The sequence below is a fragment of the Tupaia chinensis genome, unplaced genomic scaffold, assembly GCF_000334495.1.
Source record: "Tupaia chinensis unplaced genomic scaffold, TupChi_1.0 Scaffold000251_1, whole genome shotgun sequence".
Classification (NCBI taxonomy): Eukaryota; Metazoa; Chordata; class Mammalia; order Scandentia; family Tupaiidae; genus Tupaia; species Tupaia belangeri.
In genome coordinates, this window is record NW_006159731.1 from 288,964 (window position 1) to 309,906 (window position 20,943).

The window sequence follows — 20,943 nt, forward strand, 5'->3', positions numbered from 1 at the left end:
TGTGGGGGTGGGGGTGGAGGGAGGCAGCAGGTGGCATAGTGGTTAAGGCGCTGGACACTCCTACATGGCCCACTAGAGTTTGAGTCCCAGACCTAGTGGCTTGCTTTTCCACTTTCTCTCTCTTTCTCTGTATCTCTCTCTGGTCAAATTAAAATAAATGAATAAATAATTTAAATTAAATAAATAATTCTTTAAAAAAAAAAAAAAAAGAATGCTGTGGGCCCTGGCTCAGTGCTGTGTAGATAACTCCTGCACATGTTCTGGATCACATTGCTTCAGTTCTACCCATGACTGAAAAAAACCTAACTTAGTTTTTGTTTTTGTTTTGTTTTCATTTTTTCTTTTTTTCTTTAAATTTATTTATTTACATTCATTCACTGTACATCATTACAGCATACAAAGTGAGACTTTCCATCCAGAATACACTGTATATTGGCTCAATCAAGCACATCAACATACATGTTGTCATCAACAAATAATTTTCCATTTCTTGTTTCCTATATATTTTCCTTTTTTTCCCATCCTTGATTCTCTATCTCTCACCATCTACACCTCTCACCCTCCTCCCACACTGTTTCTTGTATCTATGGTTGCTTTCTATGCCTTTCCCCTCCCACATTTAATTGATTCACTAAAGATCTTAATTAATCTATACATTTTCAATAGCAAGCACAAGTATTTTTGTTTTTTTCAAGACAGGGTCTCTCTTTGTTGTGATCCTCCTGCCACAGGCTCCCGAGTAGCTGACACTACAAGTGTGTGCTACTTCTTCTGGCTTTCTAGGGGGAGCTGTTTGCAACCCAGGCATCCCATGCAGGCTCAGCCAATCACAGTCAGCAGTGTCCTACATACACTCTGACAGCAGGACCTCTAACCTAGCTCTGGAAGGTGATTTTACCAAATGGTATCTCTGATTCAAAGCCCAAGTTTCAGAGTTTGGCTCTGAATTCTTCCATAATCTGATCAGAGCTTCCATTTTTAATTTCCCACTACCCTTTATCCGAACCAACTATGCTTCCCCAGTCCTATTCTTCAACATCCCTATTCCTTTAGTATGGGGCACTCTGCCCCTATTTCGATGTGTCCAAACTAACTCTTAAGGTTCAGCACAAAAGCAATTCTTTTACAACGCTTTTCCCAATATCCATCTTTCTACTTCCTCAGCTTCTGCATCCCCTTAGTTATCTTCATTCTGCCCCTGATTTTTATAATTTTATTTAATGTCCAGATACTGGGATATCATTATTTCCTTTGACCACAAAATTATCTCTATGTTGTGAAAGAGTAAAATAAAGCAAAGCAAAGTTAAAAGTTTTGTACAAACAATAATTCACATAGGATATGGCGATTAACTGCAGTTTGGAAAAACGTATGACTTTTAAATGCAATAATTTCAGTAAATGAAAGACTGATAACGCAATCTAACTAGGATGTTTGGGGGGTATTTTCAACCTGTTCCAGAATTTAGCAGCATAACTATGCCTCAGTGGAGTATAGTTGACACATTCATTTATTTTCTAAGTACAATACCATTTGTACATTTATAAGATTTCATCTTTTGTAAATAAAGCAAGACCTTATAAAATAAGATGATATAAAGGGTATGCCTAAGTGGTTTTATTATTTAGAAAAGCAAGTGATACAGCCATGATGAATCTGACCTCCATGAAACCAAAGCCAGATTCTCAACATTTTTTCTCCTCATCTTTGAACCACCAGAAAGGCAGCCTTTTCAGAACACAGACAAAGGTCATATTCTGATCTCCACATCCCCAAACCATTTTCTACAAACATGAAGAACTAATTACTTGGCTGAAGAAAAATAATGTGAAGAAAATTGGCAACAGTGATGATATACTTTGGGAGGAACTGCAAATTGGTTCCACAGACTTCTCTGATAGAACTTACACTAATTAGCACAGGAAAGAGTAAAGGCTGACATGGTATAGCTGCACTTTGGTCTAGAAAACCAAGAGAATTTCTTTAAATATATGAGAAAAATGCACTATGAAGTCCATGTTTTCTTTTCTCTCTTTTAGAGATTTTTGCTATAGGGCATGTGTGCTCACCAGAGAGACAGAGAATCACCTTCTTAGGAAGATGGCCACACAGCAATCCCTTCTCCTCCATTCCCCTCAGGATTTGGGGCATACATACATACATACACACACACACACACACACACACAAACACACACACAGTGTGAATTTTAAGCTGCCAGGTTCAGGATACGAACTGAGGTGGGAGTCCAGCGACGTAACCGTCATGCCATCTGCCATTCCCAAATTCCATGTCTTCTGCTGTCACTCCTTCCCTGACGTTGGGTACTTCTCCCAGAGCCAGGCTGCATCTAAGGTTGCATTTTTCTGAAAACAGAGAAATAATGACTGGGACTCAGAAAACTCCACCCCTTACTTGATTGGCTAAGCTAACAGCAGCTGGCTAGAACAATTGGGTAAATAATGAACACAAAAGAAGAGGAAATCTATTGGGATGTTGGAAAAGTTGTGATGCATTTTGTATTAAAAAAAAAAAAAGTCATGGGGACCAGCAAATGATGTAGCAGTTACATCCCTGGACTACCACATAGTCAACTGCAGCTCGAGTCTGGAATCTGGCCGCTTAAAACTCACACTGGGCAAATGTGTGTGTGTGTCAAAATTCCGAGATGAAAACAGAAAAGAAAGGACTGCTGTGTGGCCCTACCCCCTGGGTTTGATTTCTCACTTTCTGCCTGTCTCTCTCTGTTTCTCTGGACAAATGCACACACTCTATAACAAAAATCTCTCTCTCTCAAAAAAAGTCATGACTTCTCAGACAACCCCATAGAACCCTAAATAAAAACTTGAGTTGCTATTTAAATGTGAAGAATAGCTCTAATTCATGGTGGAGGCAATTTGATGTTTCATGGTGAGCCAACCGTATCAGTTGTGGGGACCAACCTGGCCCTCTCCTCCAACCATCATGGTCATAAGTAGCATGGGAAACAGGTTAAATCATGCAAACATGACTGAATCCATCTGGGGAAGGGAAATTCTTTGAGCTGAGGATATTAGACACATTGGAATTTCCATGGTATGAATGAAAATGAATGTCAGAACTATTTCCTTTTTGTCATAAGAAATTATACTTAAGTAATGGTCAGTGAGACTTTAAAAAAAAAATTATTACCATGGTACTCTGTGAGAGAGGGTGATATGGCTGGCACTTAGTGTCTGGCCTACCTTACTATAGAGACTTTCTTATTCCACAGCCCACCTTTCCGTTCCTTGAAAAGACCACAAATGAAAAGAAAATGCTACCAGATTTCTCATATAGTTCTAGCTGTCTCTTGACATTCACTATTTGCATATGTCAGTAGTCTTACTGGGACCTGTATGTTTCTTTTATAATCAATACCCCTTTCCATTCTAAAAAGAACTAGAAATATTCGATGTCCTCTGATTTTTTTTAAGATAAATTTTTGCCATAGAGCATATGAGTTCACTGGAGAGACAGAAAGCGAGACATCACTCCTCAGAGAAGATGACCACACCACATTCTCTTCTCAGGATTTTGGACATGCACACACATGCACTCAGCATGTGTTTTAAGCAGCTGGGCCCAGGACTCGAACTATGGTCAACCATATGGGAGCCCAGCACCCTAACCTGCTAGTCCCTGTCCTCTGATTTTAAAGAGATCTCTATAGTTTATTCAACAGCAGTTCTACTTGCTAAAAATGGTTTAACTGATTGATCCCATATAGGATTTCTGAGCAATCTTTCATGATCCTCTGAATATGCTACAAACTAGGAGTGCAAAGTTTACAATTATTATTAACCCCCTCCTCCAAGGCTATGGCTTTTTGTTACAAAGCCAGTTGTGTGAGCATGGCCCTTCAAAAAGAACCTTTTAAAATTACTAGCCAAGCATATTAACTCCATCTATGTCCTACTAAATAAAATCTTGGGAGAAAAAGATAAGTATGCTAAAATTAGCATATACTGAATCCTGCTACAAAAGCTATTGTCTAAGTAAAAATTGCCCAGATGTTTTTATGCATCTCGGCAGCATAGAAAGCAAAGTGGAGAATACTTGTTATGAGGTCTTTGAGATCAGATACCAAAGTTATCTCTAGTGTCAACCACTGGGTCTGACATATACAAAACAAGTATTAAATGTTCGTGAGAGTATTAGTATTATTAAGAAGAAAAATAAAAGTGAAAGTATGAAATATTATGTTTTATAAATATTGTGAATTGGGCTGAACCCATAGCCTGTCAGTTAAGGAAGCCAGAATCCACATGGCCAACCATGGTTTGAATCCTGGTCCCATTGGCTTTAAAAACACATCAAGCATGTGCGCATGCCCAAAATTATGATGGAAAGGAGAAATGGAGGAAAGGGGATTGCAATGTGAGAACTTCTCACTGGGGAGGTTCTCTCTCTCTCTCTCTCTCTCTCTCTCAAGTACAAGTTACTTCTAGCAATTAAAAAAAATTAGAAATGCTGTAAGTTAAAAATTGAATCACTCTCAGAATGCAAGTGTTGTTTTAAATATTATTATATAGAAGACCAGTTTTTGGAACACCTCCATAAGCCTAGGTAATGAGTATAGATTATTTACTCAGCCTATCCAATCATAAGGGTTTAAGTGTAGAGGAGCCTGGGAATTAAAAGGAGTGGCATACTAGGTATCCAACCAGTAACAGTGAAAATGAAGAACTCACAGAAGTTATTAAATGACAAAAACCTAAACAATAAAAACAAAACAAAACAAAACTTACACCTTGAAATAGAACCACCATGGGGTTAGGAAAAATCTAAGACATCTGGACATTTAAATACTGTAACATCAAGAGGGTCTCCAAGACAGAGCAGTTTTAAAGAAAATAATACATTGGGACCAGCAGTTAGTGTAATGGCTATGTCGCTGGACTCCCATGTAGTCGACTGCAGCTCAAGTCCCGTACCCAGTGGCTTAAACTCATTCTGGGCGTGTGTGCGTGTGTGCCCAAGATTCCAAGAGGAGAATGAAGGAGAAGGGATTGCGGCTTGGCCATCTCCCTTAGGGGGTGGGAGTGATTTCTCGCCTTCTATCTCTCTGTCTCTCTCTGTCTTTCTGGCAAGCGCACACACCCTATGACAAAAACTTCTCCAAAAAAGAAAGAAAGAAAGAAAGAAAGAAAGAAAGAAAGAAAGAAAGAAAGAAAGAAAGAAGAGAGAAAGAAGAAAGAAAAAGAAAATAATACATAAAGCTAAAGCCCAAGCATTTTCATGACTAACTACAGTCATATAAGAGGTATAGTATATGTGAGTATAAATGTAGAGTTACAATACAAACATTTGCTTTCAGTTACTGAACTAAACGTGTTTGCTCGTCTGTCCTAAACATTCTTCTCTTGGACTCAGCATTAACAAAGTAAGCTCTTCCTTTCCCCCTCTTGGATTTCATTTGACTTTGATAAAGTTGTTTGTAAATGTGCCAAATAATATACTAGAGATAGAGCTTTAAAACCTAGTAGACATAATTTATGTTTAGAGACTTATGAAAATAATCCGAAATGTTCCTAACCAGATACTGGGGAAAATAGTTTCTAAACTCATTTAATCAAAGAAAGCAAAAGACCACACACTAAGGAGCAATTTTAACCAATTTTTAAAAATATAAGTCTATTTCAAAGTCCATTTAAAAACTGCCCAAAAAAACTGGGCTAATCCATAAAACTGCACGAACACAAGCCAAGCCACAGTCATAAATAATAGGCAGACATCAGTTAACTTAAGTATACCATAGAGCTAAATGACAAGACTCACTGATAAGAGACTCAAATGTGCTCTTATCTCAATTCCCAAGAAATCTTTTGACAGGATAAATTGAAAAGTTTTCATTTCTGACCCCAAGAAAAATAAAAACCACAAAAAATTCTGTACAGACTAGAACACATGAAGATTCTTTGGAGCTTGTGTGTAATCTGTAAATTTATTCCTTTTCCTTATTTCACAGAGAACCACATTTTATCTAATAAGACTGCTAGAAACACAGGAAACATTTTGGGGGTTTTTGTTTTGTTTTTGTATTTAAGAAAAGTAACCACAAGAATAAATGTGGTTATCTAGCTCACTATAATTCTATGCAAGTGATATTTAATATATACTCAAAGTCACTACAGAGGCATTAATCATCAAAAGAATAAACTGTATCTCTCATTTCAACCTAAATTCCATTTATACTCTAAATCTCCTAGGAGTTTTGTGGAAACAATTTTCATTATGAATATTTGACAGGAAAAGAGAGACTACATATGGCGAATGATCTGAAATAACTTCTCAAGGTTACTGAGCAAATCACTGGCGAAATAGATCTAGGGTACAAAACTCTTGATTCCTAAATCTAATCCTTTGACCATTAGAATTTGAATTAACAGAACCCAACATAAATTCAAATCCTAATTATTAAAAATTAAAACCCTGACAGAAGAGTGAGAATGGTTTCCAAACAATTAACCTCATAGGTTTTGATAATTCTGAAACTATAATTTCTTCAAAGCTGAATGTAAGGTCATTATTATTATAGAGAATAAAGTGCCTTTATAAGGGCAGTTTCCCTCACCTTCAGCAATAGGAATCTGAATAATAAAGAGGTGTTATGTTTCTTAGCTGTATACTTAGATAGAAACATATTTTTAACATCTTAATAAATAATAAATACTAGTTAGGAAGACTTTGCAGCATTGTAGAGCATAAAATAAGCATTCTGTTTTTCTTCTGACACTTGCCACTATGAAAAGGGTAAATTCAAATTTAGTCTCTGGTGATATTCCTCAAAGCCAGGGGTAAATTTCAACAGCCGTCAACTACTGAAGAGAAAACAAACACACTGTCCTTATAGTTTGGTCTCTGCTGGCTAGCTACTTAAACGTTGCCCTTCCTGTTGTTAAAAAATAATCTGCTGGGACCAGCAGATGGCATAATTGTTATATTGCTGGACTCCCACATAGTCAGCAGTGGTTCAAGTTCTGGACCTGGTGATTTAAAATTCATGCCAGGCACGTGTGTGCGTGTGTGTGTGTGTATGCCCAAAAATCCCAAGAGGAGAATAGAGGAGAAGGGATTGCCACATGGTCATCCCCCCGGAGGGTGATTTCTCCCTTTTTATTTCTCTGGCGAACGTGTCCTATAGCAAAAAATCTCTCAAAAAAAAAAAGTGAAATAAAATAATTACTGTGCTTATTTGTGATCATGCAAACAGTTAGTTTTTGGATCATCAAAATAAAGTCCCATTCATGATAAAGTCTCATTCAAACCATGAACTATTGAACAGGCACTTTATGAGGAAGTTGGATAGATGAGTTTAGAATGAGATTGAAAGGACAGTAGCAGGTAAAATTGTCCTCTTAACCATATTCATTGGAAATACCAATGAGAATTTATGGGTATGACATGCTACAAGCCTTTGTATAGATCTGCTAGAGCATGATTGGAATCCATGGATGTCTTTGAAGGTCACAGTAGTCATGAGTGTGTCTCAGAAAGTTTTCTTGGAAGGTCAGCTAAGCTGAAAACAGCCAGAACAATGAGGGTAGGCAAAATACACAATGGAAAAATCACATTCAATTAAACTCTTCCAAGCATCTGTCAGTCATCAAAGCCACTTTTTGTTGTAGCCAAAATCTATCTTTACCATTTCTTTTTCTCCTACCATGTTTGTTAAGGTTTTTGTAACATTTCTTCTGAACTACTGCAAAGCTTGTTTTTCTCTTTCATTCTACTATCCTACACATTTTCTGTAGGCAGATAATTCTTAACTTACACCTCATTTCTAAGGTGTAAATTGGCTTTCTTCTTGGTCTCCTTCTCTAAGATGCTTCCCTGAGTCATGAGGGCTAAACCCTATTCTTCACTGACTTAACCAAACTTTCTTGTTTCCCTTCCCCATATTCTATTTTATCATTTCAAATCCTACAGTTTCTATTACTGTCTTCAAATAAAGAAATCTTCCCAAGCATGTCAATGGGAAGCAACTTACTACATTCTATTTTTTCCAGGTACCATGTAGCTTTCTCTTTCCTGTTCATTTCCTTCATTTCCCTCATGGTCTCAAATCTTTAGGTTCATTTCTTTATCTGATTCCATCATTATGTCACTGGATGCCAACTTTCATCTTCAACCATCTACTGAAATTTTCTGAAGGTATCTCAGCCTTTAAAGAAGAACCTCCAAAGCAGTGTGTCAGCACCCCAAAGATGAGCAAAAATCAGCTAAATCATGGAGAACATATTAGAACTTCCATTAGTATATTTTCTTCTATAAGAACATGAAAGTAGGCTTCGATACTATTTAATATAAAGATAATATATGTGTATGTATAAAGATAATTTATGCATATAAATGTGAAAAATATCATTTACTTATGTATATATGTGTATATACAGGGGACTTCAAAAAGTTCATGGGAAAAATGGAGCTAAAATGTGAGTCTAGGGGCTGGTGGTGCAGTGGTAATGCAACACTCTGTGAAGCTGACCCACATGGAAAGGTTCCGGGTTTGTGTCTGAAGCCCTCCCTGCGTACCAGTATTTGCATGCCCCTAATGTGGAGCTGGCTGAACCTAGGGTTGGATAGTGGCAGGAAGACCCTGTAGGGTTATTCTCACTCTCTTTCTTTCTTGCTTATTTTGTGGAAGAAATAAACTTTTTTAAAGTACAAATTAACTTTGGGATAAAAAGTTTTTGAAACTCATGCACAGTATTTTGTAATACCATGAACTTTCTAAGGATTCCTTATATATTCACACACACATGCATGTACATGTACAACTCGTATAAAGGGGTTAGCATATTACTGACATGTAATTGCTCATTTATACCATGTTAACATATTGCAATTTGTGTGCCTCTTATGGTGGCTTGATAGATTATATCATATGTTTTTAACATGAGCCAAGCCTCACAAACATTATAAGTACCTTTAAAAAATTTCTGATAAGAAACTACAGGTCTAGAAAAATATAATGTGAATAAAATAAGAAAATGGCAGAAAAAGCATTTCTATATTTATAACTCTTCATCTATCACATTATAAAATTAAAATACAAGCATAACAAGGTCTAACCAAGACCAGATTAAAATTTTATAAAGATAATTATTTGTAATAGGAATGTATTCTTATTGTTGTTAATGAGAGATTTCAAATTTCAGGATGTTTGGGGTTTATTTTACAAAAAGGCAAGTGTCTCAGGACAAGCTACAGTAGACACCAGTTATGGGAGGCATGTGTTCAACTTCCAAAAAACCTGAGTGCACGGTAAGCTACTGGAGAGGGTGAGGCAGGAGGATCACAATGCAGTGAGACCCTGTCTAAAACAATAATAGATCTGTCTCAAATTTGTTGATATTTTCTGTGATAATAGTTTGCTGTCAATAACATGCTACCTACAGACATTAAATATAAAATAGTAAATAAGATAATATAAAAGCCTACTTTCATATTCTTATAGAAGAAAATATATTAATAGCAATTCTAATATTATCTTAAAGAATGAGAAAGAAGAATGAGAAATAAAGTAGATGCTTTCAAAAGAAACAGTACTTTGGTGAAAGTATATTGAAATTGAATATTTGGAAATCACTATATAATTACATGTAAAATCATTATATGATTTCAGTACTAAAAATACTATATCATTTATACACACTTTCACATCTGCACTTTTAATTAAAGAAATGTTTTTAAATTCTTCCAAATAAATGTGTTGAGCTCATTTAAGAGAGAGAAAGAGAGAGTGTATGTGTGTGTATGAATATAAAATACCATCTAATTAGAATGCAAGTACAATTTGTTGACAATTTTGTTGGCACTGGGGACAAAGTAAACTTTCAATCTGAATTCCAAGTAAGAATTTAGTGATTAGTAGCTAGGATTAAAAAATTGGAAACATAATTTATTTACTTAATATAATTTCTGACTTCATATAATCATTATACATCTTTGTGGTACTGCCCAACTTAGTGAGAATGACTATTATCAAAACAAAAACTAAAACAAAAACAAAAAATAACAAGTGCCAGAAAGTTTGCCGAGATAGGGGAACCCTCACATACTGTTGGTAGAAATATAAACTAGTACAGCTACTGTGAAAAGAGTAGGAATGTTTCTCAATTTACAATCTAAAAATAGATGCATTTGATCTAATAATCTCACTTAATTGTGGGATATAACCAAAGAACAGACAATCACTCTGTCAGAGATAGATTTGTACAACTATGTTTTTCATAACATTATTCAATAAATATTACTAACACATGGAATCAACCTAAGTGTCTAATACCTATTAGATTAAGAAAATATAAAACGTATACACAATGTAATTCTATTCAACCATAAAGAACTCTAAAATCTTATCATTTGGACAAAGTGGATGAACCTAGAAGACACAATGGTAAGGAAAATAAGCCATACTTAAAAAGATAAATACTGTTATGTCTTCACTTAACATGTAGCAACAGTCCCCGCTCATTATTAGATGCTGAAGGATTCAATAGCACAGAAGTAGAGTAAAAGTAGCTACTAGAAGCTGCATGAGTGAGGGAGGTTCTAGGGAATGTAATTTATTAAGTGTAGCCATTAAAGATTCCATTTGGTTTTTCATCTTTGTGATATCCCTTTTCATATGAACACCACTAAAATCATATATTAAAGAAAACCAGGGCCATACCTTGGAATTACTTTATTACTATGTAATTTATAAATGTAAAAGAAAATTCAAAGCTACTGATCAGGTAGGTTAATGTCATTCATTAGATTTTCAGCATGGGAGGAAATAGATAACCAAAGATGTAAATAACAACCTTCCCCTCATTTGAATTAACTCATGTGAATACCTTACACACACACACACACACACACACACACACACACACACACCCCGAAAGCTAGGAGATATATAGACCTATAAGATAAAAAGACCTAAAATAATTAGTAGCTCAGCAGCAGTAAGTACACCTAGTGTACAGACTGACATGTTACTATCATTACCAACTAAAAAGAATCAAATGTCCTTGGGAAAATGGTGATTTCATGTCTGGAGCAGAATACATACAAAATGAGCCTGAGTCATCTTGTTAAGGCAGCAGCAAAGAACATATCAAAGATGAATGGTTTTCATTTAAAAGACAGTCAAATTGGAGAGGCTCCTCTCACCAGCAGTGTGAAAACTTGAGCACAAATATAATAATAACTGAAATTAACCAAAACATAAAATATATAAAAATCCATGAGTTGAGAATTTATTTTTATCTTAAAATACCAAAAATCAGAGAAGTCATTAACCACTATTGAATGTGAGTAGGCCACAATTCAATTTTCTGAAAAGTTGATAAATATAAGGAAAGCATTAAGCACCTCTCTTGTCTTTCCTATACAAATAATAACTCAAGATAACCAGTAGTTGACAAAGATTCCTTTTGGTTTCATTTTTTTAAAATTTTATTCCCAGAGGGCACATGAGCTCACCAGAGGAAAACAGAGAGGGAAAAAGCACACTCCCTAAGGTATGGTCACATTGTAATTCCTTCTCCTCCATTCCTCCACTCTGTGGAGATTTAAAAATAAAAAAATAAAAAAAAAAACACAAATAATGCAGTTTATTTCTAAGCATGAATATGAATGATCCACCCAGAGAAAGGGAAGTGTGTCTTTCTACCAACCTGTAGAGATTTTAAGCACACACACACACATACACACACACACACACACACCTCCAGCATATATTTCAGGTTGCTGGAGCCAGGATTTGAATATAAGTCAGTCATTTAGGATCTGGCTTCCTTAACCATAGCCTATGGGTGTATTTTAAACAGATTCTATTCTGTTTCTCTCATCGTTCTCTTTATTTGTTTTAATGTAAGAGGGTACATGTGCATGTTCTTGTCAGAGAGAGAGCGGAAAAGAGGGAGGCAGGGAAAGGAAGGGACACCCCAACAGGGCCTAGCCATACCACAATTTGTTTTCCTCCAATTCTCCCCTTTCCTCAGAACCTGGACACATTGGTGGCCAGCAAGTTTGGGATCTGGCTCCCTCTACACAGCACATAGCTGTTGCACTACAGGACCAACCCTAATTCATGTGTTTCTTTAAAACAGGGTCTCACTTTTCCATTATCCTGCCTGAGCCTCCCAGCTGGGATACAGGAACATGCCACCATACACAGCTTTTTTTCAAACAGGGTCTTGCAATGTTGCCCAGGACAGCCTGGATCCATGATGTTCCTGCCTCAGCCTCCCAAATCACTGAGATTATAGGCTCATACCTCTATGCCTGGCCGTTAAATTGGATAAAGAATCAAATGGAGGTCTCCTTGTGGTCCCCATAGGATGTCACTATTATCTCTGTTCTCTAACTTTATCCCATTTTTAACATATAAAAAGGAGTTGGTAATAGGATATAGGCAATTATTATAAGAGTCAGCAGGCTTTTATCATAGGATTATGAGAGTAAATGGGAAGTATTGGGTAAGAACAATTTCTTGTCACTATGAAGGGCTTTTCACCTGGTATTTTCATTCTGTCCTGATGCATCATTAGTCACAAGGCATTTGAATTTAAAGAGCCTCACTCACTTTTCTGTTCATTTGCCTTATATGCATCATAGAAGGTCAGACCCATTTTATTTTCCTTAGTTTTAAGTCTCTCCTTAGATTACTTTATGCCTTTTACCTATAAAGCTGAAAAATGCAGTAAGGCCTTACTAAATACGAATACTCAGGCATGCAACATAATCAGAAAGTTAAAATAATTACCTAAAATTGGGACCAGAAGATGGCGTAATGGTTATGTCGTTGGACTCCCATGTAGTCGACTATGGTTCGAGTCCTAGACCTGGTGGCTTAAACTCACACCTGGCACATCTGTATGTGTGCCCAAGATCCCAAGAGGAGAATGGAGGAGAAGGGATTGTGCTGTGGCCATCCCCCCTAGAGGGTGATTTCTCGCTTTCTGACTCTCTGTCTGTCTCTGTCTTTCTAGCAAGTGCACATGCCCTGTCGCAAAAACCTCTCCCCCCCCCAAAAAAAAATTATGAGAAGTATAAATTCAAAATTATACTTACAGCTTATTTTCTTGGTTCTGTCCAATCAGTCTCGATTTCTTCATGTGGTAAGTGCATATAACCATATTAGCTGAAGGCCTCAATTTTTCAAAAGATGAATATGTGTAATTTAATACACTAGAAATGCTTGAATATAATTAGAACCTTGAACAAATTTCATGATATTTTATGCCCTGTCAAGTAAATAGAATAACTGTTCCTGTTTTTCAGTTCCTATGTGTTTCCTAATTTAGTACACAAGTGAGGAGCCACTCGTTTGTATACTTGTAAGCCACTGTCTTAGTATCAGCCTCTGATCATGATGATAAATAGAATAAACAAAAATGGTGTTTTGCCCAAAAAGTATACTTGTAAAACTCCAGAAGAACTTTCCATAATAAAACCTATGAAAAACAAAATCTATTCTGTCCTGCCAAAACTCTGAAGTCAGTTTCTAGGACTGAGTTCATTTTCTTAAAGAAGAAAGGGTTTCTTAAGAGTTTCTCTTACACAAGGTGATATATTTCCTATTTACAGTTTGATCTTTAAAATACCAGTATCTAAATTGGACTTTCTCTTAAAATGGAAGCATTAGTCACAGCTCCCTTAAATCACTCCTTTCTCTGTTTTTATAATACCGCTAAGATGCACTGAGTCTCACCAGAGAGAAATCTGGAGACAGAGAGAGAAGTAGAGGGAGAAAGTATCTGCAGTGAGACATGGCCATACTATAATCCCTTCTCCATTTCTCCATCCTGTCAAGAGTTTAGGCAACCCCATATATGTGCCTGGTATATTTTTCAAGTTACAAGTGCCCAGATTCAAACTGCAAGCAAGATTGGCCATATGGGATCTTACTCCCTTAACCATTAGTGTACAGTACAGTACTAGACCAGGTTTCAGGTTTTTTGCATTCGAACTGAGCTTTCCATCCAGAGGATGTAAGCATTCTCCATGCCATCAGGGTCTGTAAGTTTTACTAATGTGTACTCACTGGTTTTTATTGGCATGACCAAATAACTAGGAAACTAGAGTGTTGGACAGAATGTAAACCTTTAATTTTGAGGCTCATGAGTCATAAGGGACTAAAATGACTTTCTGTCACCCTGTGACTTTTGGGAATAAAGTCATATTTGCCATATTGAGGGGCTGTCCTGATAGTATTCAGTTTCATTTCTGTGTTTAGTCTCAGTTATAGACTCAGATCTCAATCAAATGTTGCCCCTGGATCTTGGGATGTAGTGAGTGATATATAAGGAAGGGAGATGTTCTCCCACAAATAACATTGAATTCATTATTTATACAAATAAATAACTTACTATACGGCATTCATTCAGTATAATATTCTATTAATTCATGGTACACAAGCAATACAGTTTTATCTTTAAGGTTTTAAAGGATTCAGGACATAATGTTAACATAAACCCCACCACCACCCTTCTGCTCCAACCAGTAACCTATTACTAAAAAAATTAAAAATAAATAAATAAATAAATAAAAGGTTGACTTTAGCTTCTGTATTCAATCTAAACACACTCTATCTCATGGCTAGCAAGTTACTAGACTGCTCTCTCAAAAAAAAAATCAACTCAATTGAAAGTTAACTGGATAGGAAGTTTTTAAGAGATAAATTTCTAGAGCTGTTCAATGAATAGCTCTGGACAATAGAAAACTGTTATTTAGACTTTAACCATCTGGCACGTAGCTGTTCGGGTTTATTTTTTCCCTTTCTTCATGGCATGCCTAGCCAGCTATCAGGCTGGACTGTTTTAGGATGTTATCTTGCCTCCCCAGCACTCTGACTCCTTATCTAATTTCTGCTTCTCTGCGTGCACACCAACGTGCCGAGTCTGCGTCATTAGACTTGTTCTCCTCCAAGCAAAGCCAACCGTTGTCTGCTAAGCATTTGGTTAACGCATTATGTACACATAATAAGATGTTGTTCACTCTAAACAGATGTATAAAAGTAAAAAACAGCATTATCATAACATTTTCCAGCTTTAGCTATTTTAAGGCTGTTGTATACCCGTATCACAAAGCCTTGCTATTTATACAATCATGCATATGGAAGACTCATCCCTCCTGTGAGATTTCAGTGCAGTGTTCGCAGAAGACAAAATTATAGGCCCAACTGGAATCTACCCTCATCCTGGCTCCTTTATCTGCCTTGAATGCAAGCCAAGTTTATTAATTTTTTAAGCCAGAAAGAACACTAGGAAAACTGTAATTTGATAAAAGAATACAAGAAAGCAACATAAACAAGGAAAGCTGCCAACCTCAATCCAGAAGGTGAGCCTCCTAGGCTACAGCAGCTGGGAAAGAGCACAGGGCTGTGGTGCAAGTATCAGACATTGCGTGAATGCCCATGTCCCATAGCTGTGCCTTGTTATTCACAAATGCACAATGGAAGGGTCAAAGGGTACCTTTATTCAACTTGAAGGAAGATATCCTCTAAAATTAACTTATTGCATTCTGCAGGAAAATGATGAAGAAAATGCATTTGCTTGTCTTCCCAAATTATACAAAGAATTTTCTTTTTTTTCAAATTGGTACATCATCCTTCTCCACAAACATCTTAAGTCACTGGAATTGCTAATGTGGTTTATTTTCAGTAGCACAAAAGTGTCAGAATTATCAATGCTTTCACTTTCTACCTCTCCAAAAAGTGTAAGATGGAGTGATTATAAGTAATAGTATCCCAGTTAGCAAAGGTAGAGAGAAAATGGTCTATAGAGGGAAGTCTCTGGTTTATACTTCCTTCACCTAAAGACTCCAGAGAGATTGGTCTCATATGGTATGACCTGCTGAGATATCAGGGACAAGGAGGTGAGATAGTTCTCTGGTTAGAAGTGCAGATCTTACCTTCCAGATGCTTAGCCTCTGTTTCTACAGATAACTCTGAGAAGGACAAGGGAAAAAAAGGCTAAAGTATTCTGGGTCTAGATTTTTGTATATGAACTAAAAACCCTGTTCTCCAGATGACATGGCTCCAAGGCCGAAAGCAAAGGAACAAAATCTCCACTATTTGTCACTTAAGCAAGTTGAAGTTCATTACTTTTTTTTTTCTTGAGGAATTTTCCCTATAGGGCGTGTGTGCTGGCCAGAGAGAAAGAGAGAGACAAAAAGCAAGAAATCACTTCCCACCCAGGGGTAATGGCCATGCCGCAATCCGTTTTCCTTCATTCTCCTCTTGAGATTTTGGGCACACATGCACTTGCGCCTGGTTAGTTTTAAGCCTCTGGGTCCAGGACTTGAACTGCAGTTGACTATGTGGGAATCCAGACATAACCATTATGCCATCTGCTGGTTCAAAGTTCATTACTTTTAATGAAAAGACACGCGGGAATAGCTGTCAGTCACAGCAGGCTCCATCAGGTGGTGGCTGTCACTGGTAGGTGACTCCTCCCTTCCTCTGTCTTCTTCTTACTATAGGCTCACACTCACCACCACCACCTGTCCCTGCCCGTTTCCCACTCTGGATTTGCACCCCTTCAGAGGCTGGTGTTGTGAAAGTGAGGACGCAGACAGATCTACAGTCTAGGACCCAGGAACTCCAATGGCCTCTTTGTTTTAGACACTTTCATGGCTTATGAAACACTGGAAGGCTGCCACTCAGGAGGGCACCAGATCCTTATTTCACTGTTCAGTGAAAGCATGTGCTGGAGTCAAACTACTCCTGCAAATTCTGCCAAGGAGATAGAGCACTGCCCTTTGGCTGTACTATAGAAAGCAGGGTATCAAACCAGTTTGCCTGCTTTTGTGATATTGTTGTATATTTCAAGTTAACATGTTGCTGTGATTTTTTCCCCCCTTTGGCTGAGTAATTCTCACAATATCTCTAGAGAACCAGTACCATTTCTCTAGTTACAAAGACCAGTTTATTCGAGTCAAGGGCAAGATGAACAAGCCATTATAGGATATCAGAATGACAGCATAGGGGTGTGTGTGTGTGTGTGTGTGTGCGTGTGTGTGTGTCAGAGAGAGAGAGGAGACAAAGGGAGAGTCTGCCTCATTACAGAAGTATTTTTTTTCTTGACATTGGTAAAATGGTCTCTTGAAAGTTGCAAATGCTACATAGTTTTTTCAATCATAAACTGTATTTTGCTATGCTTCATTAATAATGCAAATCCTCTTTGCCCCATTTCCTTAATTTCTTGCAGGATGAGAAATGGAGTGAAATAAAGATATCCTTTAGATCAATGGATTTCAACCTTGCCTGCACATTAGAATCACCAGGAAGCTTTTCAAAATCTCTAACTCAGGCTACACCCCAGGACCAATTATATCAGAAGCTCTGGGGTGTAGAACAAAGGCATCAGTCGTTTTTTAAAGCTTACCAGGTGATTCCCATGTGTAGCCAAAAGCAGAATCACTGCCTTAGGCGCGTAAGAGCCCCTGTTACTGTATCACTTTAAACCCAAGGAATTTGACTGTAAAACAAAAGAATGCATTTGACAAACATATCGTGACATCACCTTAGCTCTTCTGTATCCATCTTCACTAATGAAATTTATCCAGCACATTTTTAAACAAAAATGATGCTTGTACATAGTACACGTTTTCCAAGTTAAGTTTGCAGTTCACAAGGAAGAGCTGACAGCAATGACAATGATGGTACCAACAAGAGATGTTTTATTTTATTTCCAAGGAAAGACTAGTTTTGCTTATGTTTTTGCTTTAATTAGTATGACTTTATTTTTCTTTTACATCTATTCCATGAGTGGAAAATATATGTCATTCTCTCTAACTTTATCTTTTAAATGACACCCATGGTATTTGTTTCAGTGAGTCACATTCCTTTTTTTAATTCAAATAATCCTTGTAGTAAATATGTATAGATGAAGTTGCAAGTTAAATAATCAAAAATAACATTTTTCTAGTCAAGTGGACAAAAATTTTAAAAGGCCGATTATTTTCAAAGTTGGTGAGATTATTGGGAATTTGTGCTTCTCAAATTCCATGCAGGTGGGATTATAAATTCTGTGGTCTTTTCAGAACATAGTATGTCAAAAATGTGCAGTCTTGGGGCCAGCAGTTAGCATAATGACTATGTCGCTGAACTCCCATGTAATCAACTGCAGTTTGAGTCCCGGACCCAGTGACTTAAACTCATGTCGGGCGCGTGCGCGTGCGTGCCCAAGATCCTAAGAGGAGAATGGAGGAGAAGGGATTGCGGTGTGGCCAACCCCCCTGGGGAGTGATTTCTCACTTTCTGTCTCTCTGTCTCTCTCTATCTTTCTGGCGAATGCACATGCCCTATAGCAAAAACCTCTCCAAAAAAAAGAGAGAAAAAAATATTGCAAGCAATATGCTCAGGGCTAGAAATCGGCATTAAGCTATGGTTCCTGCACTCAATAAGCATACAGAGGGACTGGAAGATGGCGTAATGGTTACATTGCTGAACTTCCACATAGTCAACTGTGGTTCAAGCTCCAGACCTGGCAGCTTAAAACTCATGTCAGGTGTCTGTGCATGCATGCCCTTTTTCGGGCGAATGCACATGCCCTAAAGCAAAAAAAAAAAAAAAAAAAGTGCAGTATTCTGAATTTCACTGGGATGCTAGTAATATAGCTAAGAAAAAATAAAATTATCAGTACATACAAACAGGTGCAAAAGATTGTTCATTGTAACAACATGTGTAATTGGAAAAAAAAAAACTGGAAACAACCTGAATATTCATCAGTCAGAAAATGACTGACTTAAATAAAAAATGATTGACTAAAATACAAAATGGTGCAGTCATAAATTGGAAAACCGTGCAGCTTCAAAAATAAGAAGGATTTGTATCTACTGACTTGGATAGATGTCAGATGTTCATGATTTCTTTTCTTTCTTTTCTTGTAAAGGAAAAGCCATTTACAGGGCCAGTCCTGTAGCATAACAGTTAAGTTTTGTGTGGCAACAGCCAGATCACACATGGCTGACCTTGGTTTGAAGCAGCCCCTGTGGTTTGAAAAATATACTTACACATGTCCAGGATCCTGACAGGAAGGAGGAATGGAGGAAAGAAGATTGCTGCATGGTCATGGCCCCCCCATTTGGGGGAGATAGAGTTTTCCTCTCTCTCTCCTATCTTCTCTCTTCCTCATTCTCTTTGGCTTTTTAATTTCAAGCATTTTTTTTTAAAAAAAAAACTTATTAGATAATATGTATTGTTTGATTCTATTTTGTTTTTGAAACTTTTACATGCATGTACATAACAAAGTGGGAAAGGCTAACTTCCAATTATTAGTAACACTTGGATTTGAACTGGGACACAGTGCAGAGTGTTTGAATTAGCAAAGAAACAGAGAGGAACAGTTTTACCTTATTTTTTCATTACTGAAAGTGTTACAGTAAGCATGTATTATTGTATAAGTCAAATAGCAATATACTTTGTTAAGACTTAGGGATAAAACTCTGAAAAAGGCTATTAAATAAGATTTTTCCCTCCTTGTTAGCTTGTTTGACTAATTCAGTCAAGGTTCTTTGTTGTTGTTTTTAGCTTTTGCCAGTAGATGTGTGTGTGTGTGTGTGTGTGTGTGTGTGAACGAGAAAGAGAGAAAATACTTCCCATAGGTTATAATCACTCCTTAATCCCTTCTATTAATTTCTCCTGCCAGGATTTTGGGTATATATGCACATACACCCAGCGTATTCCTCAAGCTGTCAGGTTCAGGACTCAGATCATACAGTTGACCATGTGGGGTCCAGCTACATTAATCACCATGCCACTGGCTGGCTCTAAATCAAGTGTCAACATGAATTTCTTCACATCCAAAATTTCATCTAAAGAAATGAGGTTGTTTGTTGTTCTGTGCACATGTTGTATCCCTACATGCGCACGTGCACAAACCCCCAGAAAACATTAAAAGGATAGCTTCATTCAGCACACACAATCTTTGTTAACTGGGTATGTCCTATATGACCATAATGAATTTGCAGAGAAATCAGAACACAAGTAGAAGACTGTCAATGTTCACCATAGATAAGGAAGAGAGAAACCACTTAAGCTGAAAGGAGCGACAAGTCATTGTTAGGAACAATAGCAATTCAGGTTATCTAAAGTTATATACCGGGTAAAACTGTGCTGCCTCTGTTGAAATCAGAAACATAACATAAATCAAATTAGAATATTTGACTCCATACTAAATGTTTTCCTTTCTGCTTAGTTATATGTTATTGTTCAAGGTAAATATGTAGATTAAACATGTTCTCTCCTCAGTGACACATCATTTGTTGGGATTTATTTGAGGTCAAATCTGGCCAGAAAATTGTTGCCATTCTGCTTCTGTAAAGACAGACCAGAATAAAGCTAAAGAGAAAACAGACTCACATTCATTTAGTGCCATTTTCAACTTGAAATTACTCATGTTTGCCTGGCCCCTAATGAGTCACCAGCTGAACTCCAGGCGCCTTTACAAGGCCGTAGCATTTCCACGGGGGATTTTAGTGTAGGTCATGCAAAGGTCAGCAGACTGTCAAAGTTCATACTCTCCTTCTTTGGTCACCTCCTAAAAATACCCTGGGAATGCCTGTCTGGAAGGATTAAAGTCACTGTGATACCTAAAAGAAAAACAAAACAAAACAACTCCATTCATCTCACAAGATGAACTGTCTGTAACAGACATAGATGAGGCGTAGGAGACACTAAGTTCATAGACTGATTATTAGATTTCTGAAACAGGAAGCGTAATAGGCCACCAATTACACCATGAGAAAAGCAGGAACTCACTTCCACACTAATCTCGACTTGGGCCAATAGTAAAGCCATCGTGTGTTGGCTCTGGAGACCTCTGAAGTCACTGAGCTCGAACCTCGTGGAGTGCAGAGTAGAGTACTGCAATTATGCTAAACAGGACAGATAGATATTTGTCTGTTCTCCAAGGAATCCAG

At 37.2% G+C, this 20,943-nt stretch overlaps 1 long non-coding RNA gene across 1 annotated transcript in view; it reads right to left on the bottom strand.

Moving 5' to 3' along the window:
* Window positions 1-2,241: 2,241 nt before the first annotated feature.
* The window catches only part of LOC102485866 (uncharacterized), a 92,010-nt gene continuing 73,308 nt past the window's right edge, over window positions 2,242-20,943 (bottom strand). The window contains exon 3 of the long non-coding RNA XR_003549469.1: window positions 2,242-2,366. This is a non-coding gene — a long non-coding RNA (uncharacterized LOC102485866). The remainder of the gene's footprint in view (window positions 2,367-20,943) is intronic.